The sequence below is a fragment of the Pseudophryne corroboree genome, chromosome 1 (genome assembly GCF_028390025.1).
Source record: "Pseudophryne corroboree isolate aPseCor3 chromosome 1, aPseCor3.hap2, whole genome shotgun sequence".
NCBI lineage: Eukaryota > Metazoa > Chordata > Amphibia > Anura > Myobatrachidae > Pseudophryne > Pseudophryne corroboree.
The window spans coordinates 1,118,805,863-1,118,820,432 of NC_086444.1; the positions used below are offsets into that span (position 1 = coordinate 1,118,805,863).

The 14,570-nt window shown below is 46.0% G+C and overlaps 1 long non-coding RNA gene across 2 annotated transcripts in view; it reads right to left on the bottom strand.

The window, feature by feature from the left end:
• The window catches only part of LOC134927824 (uncharacterized), a 238,618-nt gene extending 224,261 nt beyond the window's left edge, over positions 1–14,357 (bottom strand). For both annotated transcript variants that reach the window (XR_010177744.1, XR_010177742.1), the window contains exon 1: positions 14,134–14,357. This is a non-coding gene — a long non-coding RNA (uncharacterized LOC134927824). The remainder of the gene's footprint in view (positions 1–14,133) is intronic.
• Between the last annotated feature and the right edge of the window lie 213 nt (positions 14,358–14,570).

A 14,570-nucleotide genomic window follows, 5' to 3' on the forward strand; every position in this document is an offset into this window, starting at 1 on the left:
TCCATTAGAATAGAGATAGATAGATTAGATAGAGAGAGATTGTGCAGAGTCGCAGACAGAGTTAGTTTACCACAGTCAGTGACCAGTGCAGTTGCTAGTTAACTTTTATTTAATATAATATATCCGTTCACTTCTCTCTGCTATATCCGTTCTCTGCCTGAAAAAAAAAACGATACACAGCACAGTCAGTCACACAGTGTGACTCAGTCTGTGTGCACTCAGCTCAGCCCAGTGTGCTGCACAGTCATCAATGTATAAATTAAAAGCTTATAATTAATTGTGGGGGAGACTGGGGAGCACTGCAGGTTGTTAGCAGGAGCCAGGAGTACAATTATATTAATTAACAGTGCACACTTTTGCTGCAGGAGTGGTGACCAGTGCCTGACCACCAGTATAGTATTGTTGTATAGTATACTACTAATATCTCTTTAAATATCAACCAGTCTATATTAGCAGCAGACACAGTACAGTGCGGTAGTTCACGGCTGTGGCTACCTCTGTGTCGGCACACGGCAGGCAGTCCGTCCGACCAGAATTGTATTATTTATTATTATATACCTACCACCTAACCGTGGTTTTTTTTTCATTCTTTATACCGTCATAGTGTCATCCTAATTGTTACGAGTATACTACTATCTCTTTATCAACCAGTGTACAGTGCGGTAGTTCACGGCTGTGGCTACCTCTGTGTCGGCACACGGCAGGCAGTCCGTCCGACCAGAATTGTATTATTTATTATTATATACCTACCACCTAACCGTGGTTTTTTTTTCATTCTTTATACCGTCATAGTGTCATCCTAATTGTTACGAGTATACTACTATCTCTTTATCAACCAGTGTACAGTGCGGTAGTTCACGGCTGTGGCTACCTCTGTGTCGGCACACGGCAGGCAGTCCGTCCGACCAGAATTGTATTATTTATTATTATATACCTACCACCTAACCGTGGTTTTTTTTTCATTCTTTATACCGTCATAGTGTCATCCTAATTGTTACGAGTATACTACTATCTCTTTATCAACCAGTGTACAGTGCGGTAGTTCACGGCTGTGGCTACCTCTGTGTCGGCACACGGCAGGCAGTCCGTCCGACCAGAATTGTATTATTTATTATTATATACCTACCACCTAACCGTGGTTTTTTTTTCATTCTTTATACCGTCATAGTGTCATCCTAATTGTTACGAGTATACTACTATCTCTTTATCAACCAGTGTACAGTGCGGTAGTTCACGGCTGTGGCTACCTCTGTGTCGGCAGTCGGCAGGCAGTCCGTCCATCCATAATTGTATTATTATTATAATATATACCACCTAACCGTGGTTTTTTTATACCACCTAACCGTGGCAGTCCGTCCATAATTGTATACTAGTATCCAATCCATCCATCTCCATTGTTTACCTGAGGTGCCTTTTAGTTCTGCCTATAAAATATGGAGAACAAAAAAGTTGAGGTTCCAAAATTAGGGAAAGATCAAGATCCACTTCCACCTCGTGCTGAAGCTGCTGCCACTAGTCATGGCCGAGACGATGAAATGCCAGCAACGTCGTCTGCCAAGGCCGATGCCCAATGTCATAGTACAGAGCATGTCAAATCCAAAACACCAAATATCAGAAAAAAAAGGACTCCAAAACCTAAAATAAAATTGTCGGAGGAGAAGCGTAAACTTGCCAATATGCCATTTACCACACGGAGTGGCAAGGAACGGCTGAGGCCCTGGCCTATGTTCATGGCTAGTGGTTCAGCTTCACATGAGGATGGAAGCACTCAGCCTCTCGCTAGAAAACTGAAAAGACTCAAGCTGGCAAAAGCACCGCAAAGAACTGTGCGTTCTTTGAAATCCCAAATCCACAAGGAGAGTCCAATTGTGTCGTTTGCGATGCCTGACCTTCCCAACACTGGACGTGAAGAGCATGCGCCTTCCACTATTTGCATGCCCCCTGCAAGTGCTGGAAGGAGCACCCGCAGTCCAGTTCCTGATAGTCAGATTGAAGATGTCAGTGTTGAAGTACACCAGGATGAGGAGGATATGGGTGTTGCTGGCGCTGGGGAGGAAATTGACCAGGAGGATTCTGATGGTGAGGTGGTTTGTTTAAGTCAGGCACCCGGGGAGACACCTGTTGTCCGTGGGAGGAATATGGCCGTTGACATGCCAGGTGAAAATACCAAAAAAATCAGCTCTTCGGTGTGGAGGTATTTCACCAGAAATGCGGACAACAGGTGTCAAGCCGTGTGTTCCCTTTGTCAAGCTGTAATAAGTAGGGGTAAGGACGTTAACCACCTCGGAACATCCTCCCTTATACGTCACCTGCAGCGCATTCATAATAAGTCAGTGACAAGTTCAAAAACTTTGGGTGACAGCGGAAGCAGTCCACTGACCAGTAAATCCCTTCCTCTTGTAACCAAGCTCACGCAAACCACCCCACCAACTCCCTCAGTGTCAATTTCCTCCTTCCCCAGGAATGCCAATAGTCCTGCAGGCCATGTCACTGGCAAGTCTGACGAGTCCTCTCCTGCCTGGGATTCCTCCGATGCATCCTTGCGTGTAACGCCTACTGCTGCTGGCGCTGCTGTTGTTGCCGCTGGGAGTCGATGGTCATCCCAGAGGGGAAGTCGTAAGCCCACTTGTACTACTTCCAGTAAGCAATTGACTGTTCAACAGTCCTTTGCGAGGAAGATGAAATATCACAGCAGTCATCCTACTGCAAAGCGGATAACTGAGTCCTTGACAACTATGTTGGTGTTAGACGTGCGTCCGGTATCCGCCGTTAGTTCACAGGGAACTAGACAATTTATTGAGGCAGTGTGCCCCCGTTACCAAATACCATCTAGGTTCCACTTCTCTAGGCAGGCGATACCGAGAATGTACACGGACGTCAGAAAAAGACTCACCAGTGTCCTAAAAAATGCAGTTGTACCCAATGTCCACTTAACCACGGACATGTGGACAAGTGGAGCAGGGCAGGGTCAGGACTATATGACTGTGACAGCCCACTGGGTAGATGTATGGACTCCCGCCGCAAGAACAGCAGCGGCGGCACCAGTAGCAGCATCTCGCAAACGCCAACTCTTTCCTAGGCAGGCTACGCTTTGTATCACCGCTTTCCAGAATACGCACACAGCTGAAAACCTCTTACGGCAACTGAGGAAGATCATCGCGGAATGGCTTACCCCAATTGGACTCTCCTGTGGATTTGTGGCATCGGACAACGCCAGCAATATTGTGTGTGCATTAAATATGGGCAAATTCCAGCACGTCCCATGTTTTGCACATACCTTGAATTTGGTGGTGCAGAATTTTTTAAAAAACGACAGGGGCGTGCAAGAGATGCTGTCGGTGGCCAGAAAAATTGCGGGACACTTTCGGCGTACAGGCACCACGTACAGAAGACTGGAGCACCACCAAAAACTACTGAACCTGCCCTGCCATCATCTGAAGCAAGAAGTGGTAACGAGGTGGAATTCAACCCTCTATATGCTTCAGAGGTTGGAGGAGCAGCAAAAGGCCATTCAAGCCTATACAATTGAGCACGATATAGGAGATGGAATGCACCTGTCTCAAGTGCAGTGGAGAATGATTTCAACGTTGTGCAAGGTTCTGATGCCCTTTGAACTTGCCACACGTGAAGTCAGTTCAGACACTGCCAGCCTGAGTCAGGTCATTCCCCTCATCAGGCTTTTGCAGAAGAAGCTGGAGGCATTGAAGAAGGAGCTAACACGGAGCGATTCCGCTAGGCATGTGGGACTTGTGGATGCAGCCCTTAATTCGCTTAACAAGGATTCACGGGTGGTCAATCTGTTGAAATCAGAGCACTACATTTTGGCCACCGTGCTCGATCCTAGATTTAAAGCCTACCTTGGATCTCTCTTTCCGGCAGACACAGGTCTGCTGGGGTTGAAAGACCTGCTGGTGACAAAATTGTCAAGTCAAGCGGAACGCGACCTGTCAACATCTCCTCCTTCACATTCTCCCGCAACTGGGGGTGCGAGGAAAAGGCTCAGAATTCCGAGCCCACCCGCTGGCGGTGATGCAGGGCAGTCTGGAGCGACTGCTGATGCTGACATCTGGTCCGGACTGAAGGACCTGACAACGATTACGGACATGTCGTCTACTGTCACTGCATATGATTCTCTCAACATTGATAGAATGGTGGAGGATTATATGAGTGACCGCATCCAAGTAGGCACGTCACACAGTCCGTACTTATACTGGCAGGAAAAAGAGGCAATTTGGAGGCCCTTGCACAAACTGGCTTTATTCTACCTAAGTTGCCCTCCCACAAGTGTGTACTCCGAAAGAGTGTTTAGTGCCGCCGCTCACCTTGTCAGCAATCGGCGTACGAGGTTACATCCAGAAAATGTGGAGAAGATGATGTTCATTAAAATGAATTATAATCAATTCCTCCGCGGAGACATTGACCAGCAGCAATTGCCTCTACAAAGTACACAGGGAGCTGAGATGGTGGATTCCAGTGGGGACGAATTGATAATCTGTGAGGAGGGGGATGTACACGGTGATATATCGGAGGGTGAAGATGAGGTGGACATCTTGCCTCTGTAGAGCCAGTTTGTGCAAGGAGAGATTAATTGCTTCTTTTTTGGGGGGGGTCCAAACCAACCCGTCATATCAGTCACAGTCGTGTGGCAGACCCTGTCACTGAAATGATGGGTTGGTTAAAGTGTGCATGTCCTGTTTTGTTTATACAACATAAGGGTGGGTGGGAGGGCCCAAGGATAATTCCATCTTGCACCTCTTTTTTCTTTTCTTTTTCTTTGCATCATGTGCTGATTGGGGAGGGTTTTTTGGAAGGGACATCCTGCGTGACACTGCAGTGCCACTCCTAGATGGGCCCGGTGTTTGTGTCGGCCACTAGGGTCGCTAATCTTACTCACACAGCTACCTCATTGCGCCTCTTTTTTTCTTTGCGTCATGTGCTGTTTGGGGAGGGTTTTTTGGAAGGGACATCCTGCGTGACACTGCAGTGCCACTCCTAGATGTGCCCGGTGTTTGTGTCGGCCACTAGGGTCGCTAATCTTACTCACACAGTCAGCTACCTCATTGCGCCTCTTTTTTTCTTTGCGTCATGTGCTGTTTGGGGAGGGTTTTTTGGAAGGGCCATCCTGCGTGACACTGCAGTGCCACTCCTAGATGGGCCCGGTGTTTGTGTCGGCCACTAGGGTCGCTTATCTTACTCACACAGCGACCTCGGTGCAAATTTTAGGACTAAAAATAATATTGTGAGGTGTGATGTGTTCAGAATAGGCTGAAAATGAGTGTAAATTATGTTTTTTGAGGTTAATAATACTTTGGGATCAAAATTACCCCCAAATTCTATGATTTAAGCTGTTTTTTAGGGTTTTTTTAAAAAAACACCCGAATCCAAAACACACCCGAATCCGACAAAAAAAATTCGGTGAGGTTTTGCCAAAACGCGGTCGAACCCAAAACACGGCCGCGGAACCGAACCCAAAACCAAAACACAAAACCCGAAAAATTTCCGGCGCTCATCTCTAGGAAAAACCACTGGTTGCTTTTTCTCCCCAAACATAATACCCTTTTTAGTGGTACCTGGGTTAATGGCAGAAATGTGCAACACATTTTTCATTGCCGTAATCATGCAACGGATGGCCCTAGTGGAATGTACATTAGTCTCGTCGTCGTCGACACTGGAGTCAGACTCCGTGTCGACATCTGTGTCTGCCATCTGAAGTAGCGGGAGTTTTTGAGCCCCTGGGCAGGCACTGGCTGAGAAGCCGGCTGTCCCACAGCTGTTATGTCATCGAACCTTTTATGTAAGGAGTTGACACTGTCGTGTAAAACCTTCCACATATCCATCCACTCTGGTGTCGACCCCGCAGGGGGTGACATCACATTTATCGGCACCTGCTCCGCCTCCACATAAGCCTCCTCATCAAACATGTCGACACAGCCGTACCGACACACCGCACACACACAGGGAATGCTCTGACTGAGGACAGGACCCCACAAAGTCCTTTGGGGAGACAGAGAGAGAGTATGCCAGCACACACCACAGTGCTATATAAACAGGGATTTACACTACACAAAGTGATTTTCCCTATAGCAGCTATACAATACAGTTTGCGCCTAAATTTAGTGCGCCCCCTCTCTTTTTTACCCTTTGAGCCTGGAAACTGCAGGGGAGAGCCTGGGGAGCTGTCTTCCAGCGGAGCTGTGAAGAGGAAATGGCGCCAGTGTGCTGAGGGAGATAGCCCCGCCCCCTTTTCGGCGGGCTTCTCCCGCTCTTTTATTAATATTATGGCAGGGGATTTTTACACATATATAGTTTATTAGACTATATTATGTGTTGTTTTGCCAATTTAAGGTACTCTAATTGCAGCACAGGGCGCCCCCCCCCCCCCAGCGGCCCTGCACCCATCAGTGACCGGAGTATGTGGTGTGCATAGGGAGCAATGGCGCACAGCTGCAGTGCTGTGCGCTACCTTAATGAAGACCAGAGTCTTCAGCCGCCGATTTCCAGGACGTTCTTCTTGTTTCTGGCTCTGCAAGGGGGACGGCGGCGCGGCTCCGGGACCGGACGACCGAGGCTGGGCCTGTGTTCGATCCCTCTGGAGCTAATGGTGTCCAGTAGCCTAGAAGCCCAAGCTAGCTGCAAGCAGGTAGGTTCACTTCTCTCCCCTAAGTCCCTCGTAGCAGTGAGTCTGTTGCCAGCAGATCTCACTGAAAATAAAAAACCTAATAAATACTTTCTTTACTAGAAGCTCAGGAGAGCCCCCAGTGTGCAACCAGCTCGAGCCGGGCACAGATTCTAACTGAGGTCTGGAGGAGGGGCATAGAGGGAGGAGCCAGTGCACACCAGTAGTCCTAATTCTTTCTTAGAGTGCCCAGTCTCCTGCGGAGCCCGTCTATTCCTCATGGTCCTTACGGAGTTCCCAGCAGCCACTAGGACGTCAGAGAAATTAATATGTTCAAAATACAAAAATATTTGTTTTTTTGTAGATCTGTACAAAATTTTTCCCAAAACAGAACAAAATCTCAATTTTGCCTTTTCAGATAGAGCATATTTTAGTTTAGTACTATTATCTATTTATATAGTACCACCATTACCGCTGTACACAGAATATGTGTCACACACATCAGTCCCAGCATCACTGTACACTACAGTGTAAGTTCCTCAACACACAAGTGCACATACGCACACCCCAGGATATATTTTTTACCGGAGTCCAATTAATCTAACAGTTTGTCTGTACTATTGGAGAAAATAGAACACCTGGTGGCAGTCCATGCAAAAACACAATGAGAACCAGAAGTAGAACTACCATTGGTGCAGCAGGTGCATTGCACCGGCCCCTTAGGACTTAAAGGCCCACTGCTGACCAGACCAGCAATATGTTAACCCCTGCCCTGCCCTCCCCTCCCCTTGCCTTTCATTGTCACCCTCTTTCTCTCTATTACCGCATTCACATCGCAAATGCCGGATCCTACCCGGTAAGACAAACGTGTACTTACCGGGTGGGATCCGGCATTTGCGCTCCTCTGCTGGCTTTCCGACCCGGCAATATACCGGGTCGGTTGCCATAGCAGCGGAGGGAGCAGCAGCAGCAGGGGCGGGGGTGGAGGCGGCGCCGGGAGATGAGCTCATCTCCTGCGCCGCCTCTGCCTATGCTGTGAATGGGAGCCGATTCGCATCGGAACGGCTCCCATTCACACTGCGCCTGACCCGGTAATCAACCCGGTAAGAACCCTTCTTTTTTACCGGGTTGAATTACCGGGTCAGGCGACCCGCTAATTCCCAATTGGACCTTTCACATCGCACACGGACCCGTTTCGACACGGCAATATGCCGTGTCGGTACCAGGTTTTCAGTGCGATGTGAAAGGGGTATAAGTCAACCTCTGAGTTCCCTGCCTCTCTCTGTCAGCATATTGGGGGTAATTCCGAGTTGATCGCAGCAGCAAGTTTGTTAGCAATTGGGCAAAACCATGTGCACTGCAGGGGGGGCAGATATAACATTTGCAGAGAGAGTTAGATTTGGGTGGGTTATTTTGTTTCTGTGCAGGGTAAATACTGGCTGCTTTATTTTTACACTGCAATTTAGATTTCAGTTTGAACACGCCACACCCAAATCCAACTCTCTCTGCACATATTATATCTGCCCCCCCTGCAGTGCACATGGGCCCTCATTCCGAGTCGTTCGCTCGGTAAATTTCATCGCATCGCAGTGATTTTCCACTTAGTGCGCATGCGTAATGTCCGCACTGCGACTGCGCCAAGTAATTTTGCAATGAAGATAGTATTTTTACTCACGGCTTTTTCTTCGCTCCGGCGATCGTAATGTGATTGACAGGAAATGGGTGTTACTGGGCGGAAACAGGCCGTTTTATGGGCGTGTGGGAAAAAACGCTACCGTTTCCGGAAAAAACGCGGGAGTGGCTGGAGAAACGGAGGAGTGTCTGGGCGAACGCAGGGAGTGTTTGTGACGTCAACCCAGGAACGACAAGCACTGAACTGATCGCAGATGCCGAGGAAGTCTGAAGCTACTCTGAAACTGCTAAGAAGTTTGTAATCGCAATAATGCGAATACATCGTTCGCAATTTTAAGAAGCTAAGATTCACTCCCAGTAGGCGGCGGCTTAGCGTGTGCAATACTGCTAAAATCGCCTTGCGAGCGAACAACTCGGAATGACCTCCATGGTTTGCCCAATTGCTAACAAACTTGCTGCTGCGATCAACTCAGAATTAGGCCCCATGGGGGTAATTCCAAGTTGATCGCAGCAGGAATTTTTTTTAGCAATTGGGCAAAACCATGTGCACTGCAGGGGAGGCAGATATAACATTTGTAGAGACAGTTAGATTTGGGTGGGTTATTTTGTTTCTGTGCAGGGTAAATACTGACTGCTTTATTTTTACACTGCAAATTAGATTGCAGATTGAACATGGCCCACCCAAATCTAACTCTCTCTGCACATATTATATCTGCCCCCCCTGCAGTGCACATGGTTTTGCCCAATTGCTAAAAAAATTCCTGCTGCGATCATCTTGGAATTACCCCCCATGTGCACTGCAGGGGAGGCAGATTTAACATGTGCAGAGAGAGTTAGATTTGGGTGTGGTGTGTTCAATCTGCAATCTAAATTGCAGTGTAAAAATAAAGCAGCCAGTATTTACCCTGCACAGAAACAAAATAACCCACCCAAATCTAACTCTCTCTGCAAATGTTATATCTGCCACACCTGCAGTGCACATGGTTTTGTCCAATTGCTAACAAACTTGCTGCTGCGATCAACTCAGAATTACCCCCATTGTTAACTTGGGTTGGGGTGGAGAAGGGGGGGCCCAAATGATATTTTTGCACATGTTCCACTACTGAGGAGAACACACATATAGGGCTATGGATGAGAATTGAAGTCATAATTTTAAAGCTGGGGAATTTATCATCTAAGGTTATGGAGACAATGGGGCATATTCGTCAACCTTAAAAAGTCTGCAGGAGATGTAGAAATTGTGACATTCATAAAACTCTGAGAAAGCATTTTTTTTGGTGTTTGATCGTGAAACTGTTCACCATTCTGAGATGGCGAACAGCTTCTGAATCTCTGCACAGGCAGGGCTCAGGCTTGTGCAGCAGAGGGGAGGGGGGCCGCGGCTGCAGTGTGTTCTCTGCAGCCGGGCAGCCCCCTGTAACAATTGCCGACACGGGGGGAACTGCGGCTGCAGCGATCCTTTCCAATTAGTAGCTACTCGGGGGTGCGCCCAAAGTCCATTTGACCCCAGCCATGGAGAAAAACAATGGTCAAAGTTTTTTTTTTTTTTTATGTGGATCTGGCTTTTTCAGTGTTTATATGAATCTGGCTTTTTTAGTGTTTATGTAAATCTGACTGTATGTGGGAGGGGCATCAATTCAACACATGTTGTAATTCCACCCACAATACCCATACCATAGTGAGTGGCGCCAAAATCTATATTAGCTTGCCAAAAAAATTAGGCTCGGGCCAGCCCTGGTCAGAACGTATTCTAAAGACCGCCATGTCTACATAATTTTATGAAACAACCTTCATAAATAGGCCCCTAAATCAGGTGCTGTCAATAGTTCCACACAGAACACGTTATTAGGCAACAATGCTAAAATATACAAAACTGTATTAAGATTAAATACAAATATATATTTGCAGGACATGCAGTCTTTCTAATTGAAAAACCCAGAACATTCACATGACTTTTAAAAACTGACACAGCAAATAATAATTGAACATAAACATCTAGCTGCAGAGCTTGTGTCCTCTCAGGTTTCCCAGAAACGGAAACTTTAAGCATATGTTATCTGCTTTCTGCAAACAAAACATGGTTAAAGAAAGATAGAGAAAAGAAAATGAACATAAATTGTGCACCATAGGCGTGCACAGCACATTTTAATAGGGGGTGCACCATTGGAGGGGCGTGTCTAGCACCTATTGGGCGTACTAGTCCGGCATATTGGCACTCAATGCTAAATAATATGGGAATTTATCATGCAAGTAGGTTTGGCACTCCTGTGTATAAAGCCAGCTACAGTATCTGCATGCCATTGCTGCAATCATTTCAACAAAAAGGGGCAAGGGGGAAGGGAAAAACTTCTGCACCAGTCAAAAGGTCAATATATGTTCTTTATTAAATGAAAAGAACCCCATTAATACATGTATTGTGGTATTGATTCACTGTTATATGTTGGGGGTGCCGCCATAGACAATAAGGTTGAAGACACAAAAAGAAAAAGAAAAGATTGTCTCTTTGTTGGCGCACTAAAGGAGAAAGAATGATTTGATCTAAAATATAACTTTTAATAGTGATCAATTAAAATAGATGTGAAATATATCTGAAAAAATATTTTATTAATAAAGATTTTATATCAATTAAAAATATTCACTGTGTCACTTGTTTTATTTCCATTTGTTAGTTCTAAGGGTCCAGACCACTCGTAGCATATATCCATCAGTTGGTGTGATTTTAGATGGTGTGTCACTTTGCAGGGGACCGAAAAGGAGGCTCGTGTGGAATGGGTCCACGATACCCTTACTTGAGCTTAATATGATTTATATTTAAGTCTCCTTTCCACACTGTTAGTATATTACAGAAAAAATATCCCGTAATGTAATGCACTTTTTAAATGCAATATCATTTCTATAACACCCCCCGTCCTGTAATCTCTCATACAGATGATTGCTTGCCTGTTCTTAGTACTAAGCCGAGTTATTGGAACAGGACACTGTCATAATTAAAGTCATACAGTGTTGCGATCCCCTTTTGAATTGACACAATACTGTCACATTTGTTACTTGCCTATGACAAGGAGTTTCTATAATAAGGGAATTCGTGAATATAATGGGATGAATTAATGCATGATATGCTTGTATTCAATATCATACGCCTGTCTTTTACAGTTTTATCCCATTATATTATTGGCAAGAGGCCATTGAGAAATAACCACAATATTTTATGTCATGTGATAATAATTTTACATGTATATCATGTCCTTGTTGTGTACCAAATGTGTAGTACAGTGTTGGTGATTTAATACATTTCTTATTTAAATCTCAAAGGATATCACCGTATGTAAAGGCAGGGGGTCACTGAGACCTATGCAGTAAATAACGTCTCTCTTTATTTGGTTATACGATTTTTTATGTTACAGATTGGAATGCACCTAAAGTATCTTTGCAGCGATGATTTAATGTTTAATTAATCTCTCATATATCTCTGAGAGATATATGAGAGATTAATTAAACATTAAATCATCGCTGCAAAGATACTTTAGGTGCATTCCAATCTGTAACATAAAAAATCGTATAACCAAATAAAGAGAGACGTTATTTACTGCATAGGTCTCAGTGACCCCCTGCCTTTACATACGGTGATATCCTTTGAGATTTAAATAAGAAATGTATTAAATCACCAACACTGTACTACACATTTGGTACACAACAAGGACATGATATACATGTAAAATTATTATCACATGACATAAAATATTGTGGTTATTTCTCAATGGCCTCTTGCCAATAATATAATGGGATAAAACTGTAAAAGACAGGCGTATGATATTGAATACAAGCATATCATGCATTAATTCATCCCATTATATTCACGAATTCCCTTATTATAGAAACTCCTTGTCATAGGCAAGTAACAAATGTGACAGTATTGTGTCAATTCAAAAGGGGATCGCAACACTGTATGACTTTAATTATGACAGTGTCCTGTTCCAATAACTCGGCTTAGTACTAAGAACAGGCAAGCAATCATCTGTATGAGAGATTACAGGACGGGGGGTGTTATAGAAATGATATTGCATTTAAAAAGTGCATTACATTACGGGATATTTTTTCTGTAATATACTAACAGTGTGGAAAGGAGACTTAAATATAAATCATATTAAGCTCAAGTAAGGGTATCGTGGACCCATTCCACACGAGCCTCCTTTTCGGTCCCCTGCAAAGTGACACACCATCTAAAATCACACCAACTGATGGATATATGCTACGAGTGGTCTGGACCCTTAGAACTAACAAATGGAAATAAAACAAGTGACACAGTGAATATTTTTAATTGATATAAAATCTTTATTAATAAAATATTTTTTCAGATATATTTCACATCTATTTTAATTGATCACTATTAAAAGTTATATTTTAGATCAAATCATTCTTTCTCCTTTTGTGCGCCAACAAAGAGACAATCTTTTCTTTTTCTTTTTGTGCATTGCTGCAATCATGCAGAATTCAAAAGTAACCTGCCCTGGCAGAATACATGGACGGGATGCCAGCGGTCAGAATACCGACAACGGCATCCTGGCCATCAAAATCCTGGCAGCCTCATAGTTAAGACACTAATCCTCCCCTGCCCCCTACCCTACCCATCCCTTGGGGGTGTCTAACCCTAACCCTCCTGGGGGGTGCCTAACTCTAACCCTCCCCGTCCCGCTGAGAGGATGATCGTGATTCCCACCAACTGATTTTGACGCCGGGATTCCTCCCCTCATTGGCATTCTAACATCGGGATTGTGGCCGCAAGTCGGGATTCCGGCGTCTGTATTTTCCGGCAGTATTGTGACTGCTTCCCGTAGAAAGTGATGTTACTTCTACATTTTTGGGCAGACACCCCCCATCATCAGAAAATACAGGATAACAACACAAATATGGAGGCTTATGTATGTATAAATAATATAATGTATAAATATGTAAAAAGAATTAAACACATTTTTAATTCAATACATACTTTAACATATTGCTGCTGCAAGCAGCTTTGTAACTGCAATCCTTACTGAATTAGGCCCGCTATACGCTCATGACACTCACACGACACGGGACTCTTGCGTGCAACTGAAACGCCCTCCTCACATAAGGAGAGACCTGGCCATAAATGGATAAATTTGCTTCTGTGCATACACAGTATCAGGGGCGGATCCAGAAAAAATTACAGGGGGGGCACCATAAGTGGTTGTGCTATCAAGGAGGGGTGGAGTCAGAAGTGGAGTGGGCGTGACCAAGTTTTAGTGGGTGTGACCAATTGTGTGATGGGGTGTGGTCAAGTGCTCAATGTGCTCAAAGGGTAGATGCTAGAATCAAGTGGGCTAAGGGACCTTTTCCGTCAGGGGGCGGAGCCACGACACAAGGGGGAGGAGCTATGCCAGCAGGATAGTTACTCTACTATCCACGCCACCAACTATTACCTTTAGTAATCAGGTGGCAAGCAAAGCGAGCCACCGAGCCCGAAGCGTGGCGAGCGTACTTTTTGGGTACCCTGTTCGCCCATAGCTCCTCCCCCTGGTGACGTGTCTCCTCCCCTAAGTACGTCAGAAGGTCCCTTCTCCCACTCCGATATAGAATCAACCGTGCTCAAAGTGCTCACAGCAGCACCATTCTCCCTCCCCAGGTCACCCCCACTCCCCCCCCAGCAAAAGACCGCTCACAGCAGCACCATTCTCTCCCTCCCCAGGTCCCCCCCACTCCCTCCCCCCCCCGCAAAAGACCGCTCACAGCATGCAGCAGCACCATTCTCTCCCTCCCCAGATCACCCCCCCCAGCAAAAGACCACTCACAGCAGGCAGCAGAACTATTCCCCCCCCCCCCCCCCCGGGTCACCCCCACTCCCCCCCCAACAAAAGACCGCTCACCAGCAGAAAGCGGGGCCAGTCAGGCAGGCGTCGTCTTGCTCGGTTGGCGGCTGCTCTCCCGGACCCTTGCGCTGCTGTGCACTGTTCCTGGGTGCTGATCCTCAGCGGCGGCGGCGGTGGTGGTGCACTGTCCCTCAGCCGTTGCCGCCTGGATCTGTGTTCCTCCTCCTGCTCGGCTCCTCTGCAGTCTGCATTGACTGCAGGTCACATTTCTCCAGGGAGCCAATCAGGAGGAGGAACGCACACGCAGAGCAGCAGCAGCAGCAACTGACAGGGGAGGGAGACATGTCGGGTGCCGGGTGCGTGCAGCGGCGCAGACGGTTAAAAATGACAGGGGGGGCACGTGCCTTGGTGCCCCCCCTAAATCCGCCACTGCACAGTATGCTGAAAAGCTATTTGTGCCATATACAGAGCTGCATCCAATATATGATGTATAT